Below are 13,378 nucleotides of genomic sequence, written 5' to 3'. Positions count from 1 at the left end.
ACTTGAGAAATCATGTTCTTGAACGAAAGAACGACGTGAGAGACCATCTTCAGCAAGGATTCCATCTTCCATCGCCTAATGTAAATCACTTTTCCCCTCTTCTTATTGAAACAATTGCAATTTTGAGACATGAGACTTGGAGACCATCTACACTATTGAAGCATATAGTACCAAAATCGTTAATCCATCTTATACAAAGAGAAATAGTTGCTTTCTTATGAGGTTTTAGGTACGTGAATCTATTATATTCAGGTATGTGCCTAAAAAGTTGCTTTCTTCTAGGATTTTTTCATCCTTTTTTGTTCTTATGTAAATTTTAGTTGCTTATAGCTTTCGTTCTCCTAGGACACTGCTATGTATTTTTTTTTAATTCATCTGGAGGTTCTGGTTGGTTTTTTTTAATGAAGTTGAGGGAATTTTGCTTGTTGCATTGGAGATTCTGGTAGGGGGAATTTTGCTTGCTACAATTCATGACTAGCTTTATTAACAAAGGAAGTTAAGTTTCAATACCTTGTTCACGGTGCCAATGAATATATAGCGAGTATTTAGATTACATATAAGGGACTAGAAACATAGTGATGAGAGCCTTTTCCCTTGTTAGTAGAGTTCAAAGTTAGTAGTGCGAGATAATTGGTGATTGGTGTTCAGTGTTCAGAGTTAGTAGTAGTTATCTATATCCAATTGTTCAGATTTAGTAGAGTTAGTAGTACCTTGTTCATAATGTATGTGGTCCATTATTACATTGTTGAGAGCTTTTTTCCCTTAACTTTTTCCCAAGCCAATGCATAAACATAGGTTCAATGATCTTGTCAAGTGATGCCCAAAGGATATCCTGTACTAGAGGGTGAGGGTAGTAGATGTTTTTGAAATTGAATCAGTTAATTGTAGTACCTATTTTACGACTAGCAACATGGTTTTACAGCTTAATTAGCATTTCAGGGAAACAAAAGAACAGACTGCCATTTTTCTAAAGATTGGTTGACTATAACTCTATAAGGGTCACGTAAACAAGCAATGAAAACAAAAGAACATACTGTCTATTTTGCTATTATATTTCGTATTTTTTTGGTGTAGTTTTTGTGAAAATCTAGTACTGTTTTATGAGAATCTGGTGCAAATGTTTTGCTACAATTTCGGGGAATGTTTTGGTGTTGTTCTCGCGCAACTTTGGTGTTGTTTTGGTGCTTTTCTACTGCTTTTTTGGTGCAGTTCCAGTGCCTACTGCTTACTAACCTGCTACCCTAATATGCAACCTCCACACCCTCCTATCTAAGATCATGTACCAGGTAATCTGAAGTTGCTCCATGACCTTAGATATGTTGGACATACTACAACAAGCACCCAACATCCAATTCAAACAATTTTTTAAGGATACAGAACAAGGAAAGAATCATATAGCGATACTATAAAACATTTTCTCTAACAATTAATAACAAACTGAAAGTCCAGATCACAACCCCTATAGCACAAACTATGGCACATTAATGTGCAAACACTCATGATTCTAGACAAAAAAACACAGCAAAATATTAACTGTCAATTTATAGTTTGACAGAAAAATTAGTTATTTATAAGAAGCAACGACCTACAACAAACTTATGTCAGACAACCTAGTGTAGGAGATACCATAAGTGCACCAATTCTTGAAACATGGAGAACTATTAGTGCTCCATGTTTAAAGACAAAGATTACTTTGACTCTTAACTCAAAGATAAAGGACAATTTTGATCATTTTCTCTTATTTTTAATTTATCTTATTTTATATAACTAAAAGTTGAATGATATATTATTTCCTTTAGAAGTTATCCTGATTGTATAAATTACAAAAAGAGGATTTATAATTTTTTTGTTTATTTCAACATTATTAGCAACATGAATAATCTAGAGCGTGTTTGGATGTATGAAAGGCTGGATGGCCGAGGGGGTATAAACTCTAGTTTTGTCACCGGTGTGAATAACTTCATTCAGTTTGCATGTTCTCAACAAAATCACATGAGTGGTAACAACGTTAGATGTCCATGTAAAAAAGTCACAACATTAAATACATGATGTTGAAATCGTTAGATATCACCTTCTTCATTTTGGATTTGTTGAGAACTATTTTGTTTGGAAACATCAAGGGGAAAAAAGAGTTGATCACAAAGATTTCTTCTAGTAATGACTTGAATGGTGGTCCTCAATCTGAATCAGGATATAATAATCCATATCGACAAATGGTTTGGGACATAGCTGGTTCCGATTTTGACCATGGTTCGAGTTGGCAATCCTATAGAAATATTGATTCTGAGTCCTTCCATCCTTATGAACCTTCAATGAAGGAGGATCGTGATCCTTCAATGGAAGAGGAGCCTAATCCCGAGTCTCAAAGAATTTATAATTTGCTACATGCTGCTGATGTAAAGTTATATCCTAGTTCTTCCCTTTCTCATCTTGGAGATGTCCCTCGTATGTTGAATATTAAAATGGAGAACAATATGTCACAAAGAGGTTATAACCAAATGACACAATTGTTGAAAGGGGCTTTACCTAAAGATAACGTGGTTCTTGATAGCTATTACCAGACAAAAAAGCTAGCGCGCAACTTAGGTTTGCCGATAGAAAAAATTGATTGTTGTGAATCAGGATGTATGTTGTATTGGGGTGATGCTGAGCACCTTACATCTTGTAAGTTTTCTGGTAGCCAAAGGTATAAGCGTCATGTTGGCTCTCGTAAGAGGAAATTGGTCCCTTACAAAAGAATGTATTATTTTCCTGTAATTCCTAGATTGAAGAGATTATATGCATCCCATGCTACAGCCGCTGATATGAGATGGCATCATGAGCACATAAAAGAGGATGGTGTAATGTGACATCCATCAGACTCTGAGGCTTGGAAGAACTTCTATGAAACTCTTTTTTTTTTCTCCAGAACCAAGAAATATAAGGTTGGGGATTATGTACTAATGGTTTCCAACCATTCAGTCAGTCTGGGAGGAAATACTTTTCGTGGCCAGTGATTCTCACTCCATACAATTTACCTCCATGTATGTGTATGAATGAGCCTTATATGTTCTTAACTGTTATTATTCCAGGGCCAAACAATCCGAAACAGAAAATTGATGTTTATCTGCAACCTTTAATAAAGGAATTGACTTTGTTATGGGAGATAGGGGTAGAAGAATTCGGCATCTCAAAAAAAACAAAACTTTATACTAAGGGAAGCTTTGACGTGGACAATCAGTGATTTTCCAGCATATTCTATGTTATCAGGATGAAGTACTGCATGTAAGTTGGCATGTCCTTATTGTATGGAGGAAACACAATCCTTTAGATTACAACATGAGAGGAAAACATCTTGGTTCGACTGTCACAAAATGTTCCTTGATCAACATCATCCATTTAGGAGAGATCATAAATTTTTTCTTAAAGGCCAGACTGTCAAAAGACCACCACCACCCTATAGAACAGGAGAGGAAATTCTGAACCAAATTTGTGACTTGGAAATAAGAAAAGTCACTGAGTTAGATGCAAAAGAAGTTAATAAAAGAATATGTAAGTCATGTGGATGGAAAAAGCAAAGCATCTTGTGGGATTCGCCTTATTGGAGTTCTAACATGATTAGACATAACCTTGATGTCATGCATATTGAGAAAAATATTTTTGATAATGTGTTGAACACAGTTCTTAATATTGACGACAAAATAAAAGATAATCCACAATCTCGTCTTGATATGGTAAGTTATTGCGATCGACCTCAATTGGCAAATGATACTAGTGGAAAATACCCCAAAGCTATATATACAATAGACAAGGAACAAAAAGCTATCTTGTTCAATTGGGTGAAAAGCTTAAAGTTTCCAGATGGGTATGTTTCTACTTTGGGTAGATGTCCAGACACAAACACGAAAAGATTATTTGGCATGAAAATTCACGATTGTCATGTGTTCATGCAATGACTAATGCCTATTGCTTTTCGTGAACTACTTTCTAGTAATGTGTGGCCGACACTTATAGAATTGCACTTATTTTTTTAAAGATCTTACATCAACCACTCTACGAGTGTGAATGGGGAGATTAGAACGAGACATCCCCCAAATCTTGTGCAAGTTAGAACGTATAGTTCCTCCTGGATTCTTTGACTCAATGAAACATCTGCCTGTGCTCCTTCTGTATGAAGTAAGGATTGCTGGACCTGTACAATATCGATGGATGTATCCTTTTGAAAGGTAAATGTGAAACATTAAGTAAAACTTTTGACAAGTATACTAAACATAAATTTTCTAATGTAATGGTCCATCTATGATGTAACACCCCAGAAATTTTTTGAGCTAAGACTCAAACCATTCTTCGTTGTGAGTAAGATTTTACCAAGGGATATAAATTTTCTTAAGTGTTAAGGTCAATATATGTAGCACCTTGAGTTCCAAAAATAACTAAAGAGAATTCATTCAAGTCATTCGTAAGTTCTTCTAAGTTTTGGGTCAACTTCAAACGACCATAACTTTTAGCAGATGATGAGTTAGGAGACCCATAAGATATCAAATGAAAGATCTCTGAGTCCTCTTTTCAACGCCATCGAGTTTGCTTAATTTCAAGTTTGTATGAGAGAGATATGACCGTTTGAGTTCAGCTTGTCCTATTAAGGAAAGTTACCCGAATTAATGAGGGGTATTTTGGTCTTTTACTTACCCCACTAGCCTAGCTCATTTTTGTTTACCTTTTAGTGGTCTAAAATGATTGGAATCGGTTTTAGTTATTCCTAAACGCGTTTAGGGTTTTAAGAGGATTTTGAGATGACAAAAATGGAGAAAAGCTTCAAGTGTTCAAGATTCGTGCGATTCTTCGAGGGATTTCGCCAAGGATTTGATCCTTAAGAGGTATGTAAGTTTTCATAGTTTTGGGTTCGTTCACCCACATGCCAATCACGAGTTTCACTTTTAAATTCATCTATGAGATTGAGTATATTGAGGTTTTTGATGAAATTCTTGAGGTGTTGTTCTTCATCCTTGAATCACAATGTTTGGTTGAGTTCTTGAGGTGAGGATCTTGTTAATGAGGATTGTTCTTGAGAGTTTTCGAGTAGATTTCTATGTATTTAAGTTGGGTAAACGTACCTAAGAAAGTTTGGAAGAAACCATTCGATTCTAGGTGAATTAGGGTAAAAAATCGAGAAGGGAAATTCGTCGGGTTTTCTGGGCAGGGGGTTGGCGCATTGTGCCAATAGTGCGTCAGAAAGTTTGCTCTGTAGTTTAGGGGTCGGTGCCCCGTACCATTCAGCGCATCCAGGGTCGCCTGCCCCGTCCCTTTTTCCGTTGTTCGTCCTGCCTGAGTTCTTTAAAGTGTACCTTCACTCCCTTCATGATTTTACTATTCTAAATCACATATAATCATCAAGAGATCCTATATATCATGAATCATAACTCTTGAATTCATAATTCAAATTCAAGAAAGAGTTAAGAGTAGAGTTCAAGAAATTCTTTGAGTTAAATTGTGAATCTCTTGAGATCAACTATCGATTTGAGATAAGTTTTGAGGAAGTAAGTATGAGATTGCGAAGAGTTGTAACCATGAGTTCTATCTTTTCATTGAGACCCTTGAGTCGAGTTGTTCATTTCCCTAATTCCGCATGAACTCCAAAAATTGAGTATCTTTGAGAGGAGTAGTTTCTTTGAGTTCTATGTTCTTGAGTACTGAGTTCCTAACCCTTTTTGAAACTATATTTCATAATTACGGATTACCATATGTTATACATGGAGGCACTTAAGTTGAGATGTTCATACCCTTAATTCCGCATGAACCCTATGAGTTGAGGATTCTTGAGATCAGTAGTATCACTGAGTCCTTGAGTTCTGAGTTGTTGAGTTTTGAGTATTGAGTTCTATATATGGTTATTGAAAACCTTGAATTGAGTCGTTCACGTCCATAATTCGGCATGAACCCTATTTTGAGAAGTCTTTTACAATTATTTTTAATTTGTTTTAAGACTTGAGTAAATGAGGATGTAGATGCGGATGAGGAAAGTTGAGTTTCATTTTTCAAAATGAATATATGGGAACTAAGTATTCCCAAGAGTAAATGTTTTTACATTTAAAATGAGAGGAAACTTTGATTTCCAAATGAGTTCATGAGGAGTTTTGAGCATTATCTCTTTTAAAAGAATTTTTTTAGTAGTAATCTCAAAGTTTGAGGATGAGGAAATGTTTTTTTAAAACATATGAGCATGAGTTATATTATTGGGAGTAGTATTGAGCGCCGATATGGGGGAGAGTTCTAACAACTCACAACCCTAATAAATCATGTAGCCAACGTGGGTAGAAATGGTCATACTTTTTAGATGATTTCTTATTGATTTTTAAGCATAGCTTAGTGGATCCACTTAGTTGAGGAGTTATATACCCTGGCAGGGTATATGACAGTTCTGGCAGTGTGGACGAGACACTGTATCATCACATAACTCATAGTGATGGTTGTCGGTTAGAGAATCTCTCAAATAAGAGTTATTACTGTATTTTTTACATACAAATGAGTTATTATTGTATTTTTTTTACTTAAAATTGAGTTGATATCTATTGTTTTAAAAGTTTTCCATATATTGCATCTTTTATTGTTGCTTTATCCTTGAGTATCTTGAGTTGAGTTGAGTTGAGAAAAGTCTCATTTGAGTTGAGTATCTAATCATTTGAGTTGAGTATCTTATTCCTGAGTTGAGTTGAGTGAGTTGAGACGAGGTAAGTATGTTTCCTTTTGTCAGTTCAAGCTTATGTTTATGCTTTAGAATTCCCCCTTACATGCTCGTACATTCAATGTACTGACACCATTTGGCATGCATCATTTCATGATGCAGATATATATATTCAAGATAATCAACAGACGTTTCATTGAGGTCATGTGATATTCCAGTCAGCTTTGGTGAGCCTTCTTATATTCTGGAGGATTTCACCTTTATCTTTCAGTTGGTAGTTTTGAGATGTCGTGGGTCTTGCCCCGATATTCTTCTATAATAGTAGAGGCTTCATAGATAGACAAAGTTGAGGAGTTTCTGTATGTACTTTTATTTTTAGTGTTGTACAAAATTTTTAAAAGGTTGAGTATTTGAGTTCATTGAAATTTAATTCAGTTTTAAGCTTTTGTATGCTTGAATTAGTCTTCCGCTCGTAGTCAGTCAGGATGAGGGTTCGCTTGGGGACGAACAATGGTTCTCAAGTGTCGTCCATGTCCAAGGTGTAGGCTCGGGTGATGACATTAGGTATTGATGAGTCCACAATTTGGACTCATTTAGGGTTTCATTTTGATAAATTTAGTGTCCTCAAATGCATATTTTGTCTCAATAGCTGATGAAAACCCTTGAGTTTCAGGTATTTGGATTTAGAGACAAAGCATGGACACTATTAGGCAGAAAGGAACAAAGAAAGCTTAAGGAATGAAGAAAAGAAGACCTGATGATCGACGATGTCGTTCGACGAATCGCCAATATCATTCAGCGAATTGCCAAATCGCCAAGATACCGCTTAAGGTTACAAAATGCTGGAGCTAAAATGGGGGTAAATTTGGCGAGCAATAACCATATTTGGTGTATCACCGATCTAGTCGGCGAAGGACAACCAGGTCGCCAAAAGTACGAAAGAAGATACAAGCAAGTGCTTATGGGCGAGATGGAAGTATAATGGGCGAATCATAGAGTCATTCGGTGATCCCGACCTAGATCGCCTAAAGTCACAGTAGCCAGACCAAGAAAAACTGAAAAATGAAGGCGATATGAAGAGCAATCGGTGAATCGCCGATCCGTCAGCGATATCCGACTTACTTCACCGAGTAGTCTTGAGCAGTGACATTTCAGACTTGTTTAAATTAGTTTTGGCTAGAGAGAGAGATTCATTCAGAAAGTGAGGAAAGAATTATTTAGAGAAAAAACACTACCAAAAGGTTTAGTGAGCGATTTTCGCAAGATTTTGAGAGAGATTTTGTAAGAGAGAAGATTATCAATTGAATTTCATCTATAATTCTCATTTTGTACCCAATTATGGGAGTGATAATTAATTTTGATCCTTTTATTTTTGAGATGAGTGGCTAAAACCCTTTACTTGGGGTTTTGATCATGAAGCCAATTGTTGAATTTAGTTAGTGGGTGTTTGTTAATTGCGAAGTATGGTGCAAATTTGAAGTGGGTCTAAGTTGTTACTGTGTTTTGAGATTGAATTGCGTTACTTCGTATGCCAATTTCAGTGTTGTGCACTTGCTCGAGAGAGAGGTGTGGAACCAAAGTGGCAATCTTAGCGTCCTTAGTAGTGGGTTTCCTTAGTTTCAGCTCGAGAGAGTGAAACAAGTAACCCTTCCTTTGTATCTAGCTCGAGATAGTGGATTTGATGAGGGTAAAGAGCTGGGTTTCGTTCGATCAGTGTTGAAGTTCGAGAGAATTCAGCACAGAAAAAGTAATTGTTCGAGAGAAAGTTATTTTATATATAGTTCGACCTACCCACAACAAAGTAACATTTACCCATTTCGTTGAAATTCAATAATTGGCTGATCAATTCCCCAAGTTATACTCTTATATTTGATTGCTTGTGTTGAAGTGTAAGTTTAGATTAGTAGTTATAACCTGGAATTTGAGATTTGAATATTAATTGTGCAAGAATTGTTTGATTGAAGAGATTGTCATTGTACTTTTAATTTTTGAATTCGAAGGAAGCACTACTCCCTATGGGATCGACCCCAACTTACGTAGTTGGGTTATTATACTAAAGAACGATCGTTGGCATTTAGTATTAGATGAAATGCCACTTGATACGTTAATCAAAATGGTGCCGCTACTGGGGAGTAACATTACTTATAATTCTTTGATTGAAGATTCGATACTCTAAAATTCATTGACTATAGTTGAAGTAGTTTCGGCTGCTTTGTGTAGGTAGTGGTTGGGCTACGTAGAAGTGAACATGAGTGAAGAAGAGATGAATGACAACCGAGCATGTCATCGATAAGGTATAGACGACATTAATAGTGTCTACAACCTAGCTCAATTGGGTGGGATAGGTGCAATTGGCATCCCACAAATTGATGAGAGTGCGATGTTTGAAGTCACTAGCACAACTCTTCATCTTCTCCAAATGAAGGGAATATATGGAGGGCTAGATCACGAAGACCCGTATGAGCATGTGAGAAATTTTATTGAGGTTGCAGCCCTTTTTCATTCAAAAATGTGTTTTAAGGATGATGAAACTTAGAGACGAAATTCAAAGTTTCAAGCGACAGGAGGGGGAACCCATCCATGAAACGTGGGTGAGATTCAAGAAGCTCATACTTAAGCCCAACTCATAGGTTACCAAATGATTTGTTGCTTCAATATTTCTACCAGAGTCTAGATTCGGTTAATAAAGGAAAAGTTGATTAATTGGTACGAGGAGGAATAATGTTACAACCATTTGAGGTAGCTTCGTTTCTTTTGGTTGAAATGACTAGGATAAACTAAGCATGGTACACCCAAGAGGATTAGGTCTGTCCATTTCATTTTCGATTAACGCAAGAACAACTTGATAAAGAGAGAGAGAGGGATGAGAACATCAAGAAGATGTTAACTCAAATGGAAGTTCTATAAGAGCACATAAAGGGGACATGTTGAGTGTTTAGAGTTGAGGACGGTTCTTCTTCCGGTTACTCAAGGCCGGGGGAGAATCAAGGCTGGAACTCCAAGAGGTACGAGGAGGGTTTCCACCCACGCTATCTATAGCAAGGAGGAAATCAAGGTTGGAACTATCATAACGGAGAAGAACAAAAGAGATACTATCAAGATTGGGTTGAGCAAAAAAGTGAACTCTTATGCCGACGCTATCAAGACACTCAAAGGACAACTGAGTTTATTATCAGCTCAGTTTAAACCAAATATAACAAGGAATATGATGATAGAGGGCTGGCTATAGTTACTCGTAGAGGAAAAGTGGCAATAGGTAATGTGATGGGAAATGAAGATGCTCAAAAGCATGAAGAAAGTGAAGGCCACAAGAGTTTCTTATTCATCAAAACATTGCCAAAGAATAACAAAAGAAAGTGGACCAATACATTCAAATTCCAAAGTCATACAACCCTTACCCAAAATACCTCCACCATTTCCCCAACGATTAAAGAATAAAAATGAAGATGAGAAGTTCAAAAAGTTCTTGTCAGTGTTCAAGACACTATCAATCAACCTCCCTCTTGTGGAAGCTTTATTAGAAATGCCGGGATACACCAAGTTCATGAAAGAGTTGGTCACAAAGAAAAGTTTGAATTTTGAGACAATTGAAGTTTCCCATAGTTATAGTGCAATCATGACTAAGGAGATGATCAAAAAGAGAGAAGATCCTGGGGCATTCACTATTCCTTGCACCATAGGCATGCTCTAATTTGCTAAAGCTTTATGCGATTTGGGAGCAATCATCAACTTAATTTCCTATGCGATATACAAACAACTTGGGTTGGGTGAACCGAAAGCAACCACAATGTGACTTCTGATGGCAGACCATTCAATCAAATATCCTGTTGGGATACTTCATGACATCTTGGTAAAGGTCGATCTGTTCATCTTTCCGGCTGATTTTGTGGTTTTAGATTGAGATAGATGACGAAATTCCCATTATCTTGGGAAGGCCATTCTTGGCAACCGGGAGAGCATTGGTAGATGTTGAAAGTAGAAAATTGAAGTTTCGGGTGAACGAAGATGAAGTAACCTTTAATATTTGTAAATCCATGAAACACCCAAGTGATATTCATGTGGTGTCTGAGGCGGTAGATAGTGTAAGCTATTTGATGTGCATAAATGAACCCCTTGAAGCTGTACTCGCTAATCATGATGAATCCAAAGTTCAGGGCTATGAGGAAGTTGTAGCTGCATTGTCCGGATTAGGAGGGTATTCAAAGACTCCAATCAAGTTGGATATTGGCCTAAAAATAGAGAGTCCTCTCACAAAGCCATCAACCGAAGAACCACCTAATCTGGAATTGAAAGCTCTTCCATCTCATCTCCAATACGCTTTCTTGGGGGCAAATAACACTTTACCAGTGATCATTGCAGTTGACTTGCTTGAATGGCAGGTGAATTTTCTCCTTGAAGTGTTGCGAAAACATATAAAAGCTATAGGATGAACCATCGCTGATATAGTAGGCATTTTTCCCGGTATTTTCACTCACAAAATTCAGCTTTATAATGAGTGTAAGCCTAGTGTTGAGCATCAGCAGATATTGAACCCACCAATGCAAAAAGTGATAAAAAAGGAGATCATCAAGTGGTGGGACGCAGGTGTGATCTACCCTATTGCGGATAGCAAATGGGTAAGTCATGTGCAATGTGTACCGAAAAAGGGAGGTATCACCATAGTCCCACACGCAAATGGGGAGCTTGTTCTGACTAGACCGGTGACCAGGTGGAGAGTATGCATAGATTATCGAAAGCTAAATTCGTGGACTGAAAATGATTACTTTCCAATGCCTTTTATGGACCAAATGCTTGGCCGGCTATCAGAGAGGGGCTGGTACTGCTTTCTAGATGGGTACTCCGATTACAACCAAATATATATTGTGTCGGAAGACCAAGATAAAACCACCTTCACCTGCCCTTATGGAACGTTTGCGTTTAAAAGAATGCCATGTGGGCTAGGTAATGCCCTGGCAACATTTCAGCGCTGCATGTTATCCATTTTTGCGGACATGGTAGAAGACTCTATGGAGGTATTCATGGACGACTTTTTAGTCGTAGGGGATACATTTGAAGAATGCTTGGCACACTTGGGGCAAGTACTCCAAAGATGCGTGGAAACAAACCTGGTTCTGAATTGGGAGAAATGCCACTTCATGATGAAGGAAGGCATAGTTCTTAGGCACAAGGTGTCACAAAAAGGACTGGAAGTCGATAAGGCAAAAATTGAGGTGATTGAGAAACTACCTTTACCGATTTCAGTAAAGGGTGTTCGCAACTTCTTGGGACATGCCAGTTTCTACTGGAGGTTCATCAAGGACTTCTCAAAGATTGCACACCCCCTGTGCAAACTCTTGGAGAATGAAATGAAGTTTTATTTTGATGACAATTGTATGGCAGCGTTTTGATGCTTGAAAGAAAAATTAGTATCCACCCCGGTCATTATCAACCCTGATTGATTCGAAACTTTTGAAGTGATGTGTGATGCTAGTGGCACGACATTGGGTGTGGTATTGGGGCAAAAACGTAACAAGCTTTTTCACCCAATTTATTATGCAAGCAAGACTCTAAATAGTGCTCAACGTAACTATACCGTCACTGAACAAGAGTTGCTTGTGGTAGTTTATGCATTTGAGAAATTCTGGGCGTACTTGTTAGGCACTAAAGTGATTGTTCACACTAATCATGCTGCAGTCCGTTATTTGATGGCAAAGAAGGATGCAAAGCCAAGGTTGATAAGGTGGGTGCTACTATTATAAGAATTTGACTTTGAGGTCAAAATAGAAGAGGTTGCGAAAATCAGGTGGCTGACCACCTATCGAGGTTGGAGGGCAAGGAGAATGATGAGGTTGAGGTTGACATAGACGATTCCTTCCTTGATGACAAGTGTTTGCAATATCCCTTGAATAAAACCATGGTATGCAGATTTCACAAATTACATTGTGTGCGGACTAATGCAGGATGAGCTTAACGTCTACCAACTAAAAAGGTTCATGTTCGACGTTAAAAAGTACTTATGGGATAAACCATACTTGTTTCGAGAGTGTGTTCCAGAAGAAGAGGCGGTAGCAATTCTCCATGCTTGTCATGCGTCTCCAGTTAGAGGCCACCATAGCGGTGTGCACAGAGCCGCTAAAGTTCTCCAAAGTGGATATTACTGGCCATCCCTCTACAATGATGCACATGAATTTGTAAAGAAATGCGCTCAGTGTCTGAAGCAAGGTGGAGTGTCTAAAAGGCACGAGTTACCCCTTACTCTTATTTTAGAAGTGGAACTATTTGATGTTTGGGGAATCAATTTCATGGGCCCCTTTGTGAGCTCGTTTGGAAATAAGTATATCTTGGTGGCTGTACATTATGTTATCAAATGGGTGGAGGCTGTTGCACTTCCAAACAATTAAGGAAAAAACGGCGTCCAATTTCTGAAACACTACATATTTGCGAGATTTGGCACTCCTAGGGAGATTATTAGTGATAGGGGATTCCACTTTTGCAACAAGTGGTTCTCCGCTGCATTAAGCAAGTATGAGGTGAAACACAAAGTAGCGACCCCATATTATCCCCAAACAAGTGGCTAGGTTGAATTGTCAAACCGGGAGATCAAAAGCATCTTTGCCAAGACAGTGAATGCCAACAAAATCGATTGGTCTCGAAAGCTCGACGATGCACTATGGACATATTGGACCCGTTACAAAACACCTATTGGGATGTCTCCGTATCAACTAGTTTTTGGTAAAT

The 13,378-nt window shown here is 37.7% G+C and overlaps 1 non-coding gene across 1 annotated transcript; it reads right to left on the bottom strand.

Moving 5' to 3' along the window:
• Positions 1-9,189: 9,189 nt before the first annotated feature.
• Positions 9,190-9,294, bottom strand: LOC125839107 (small nucleolar RNA R71). The gene has a single exon (XR_007443654.1). It is a non-coding gene; the product is annotated as a small nucleolar RNA R71 (small nucleolar RNA).
• Positions 9,295-13,378: the final 4,084 nt, after the last annotated feature.

The sequence above is a fragment of the Solanum verrucosum genome, unplaced genomic scaffold (genome assembly GCF_900185275.1).
Source record: "Solanum verrucosum unplaced genomic scaffold, falcon-dt-bn FXZP01000163.1, whole genome shotgun sequence".
NCBI classification, from domain to species: Eukaryota; Viridiplantae; Streptophyta; class Magnoliopsida; order Solanales; family Solanaceae; genus Solanum; species Solanum verrucosum.
The sequence above is the reverse complement of the archived record's forward strand: the minus strand, read 5'-3'. Positions and strand labels throughout refer to the sequence as shown.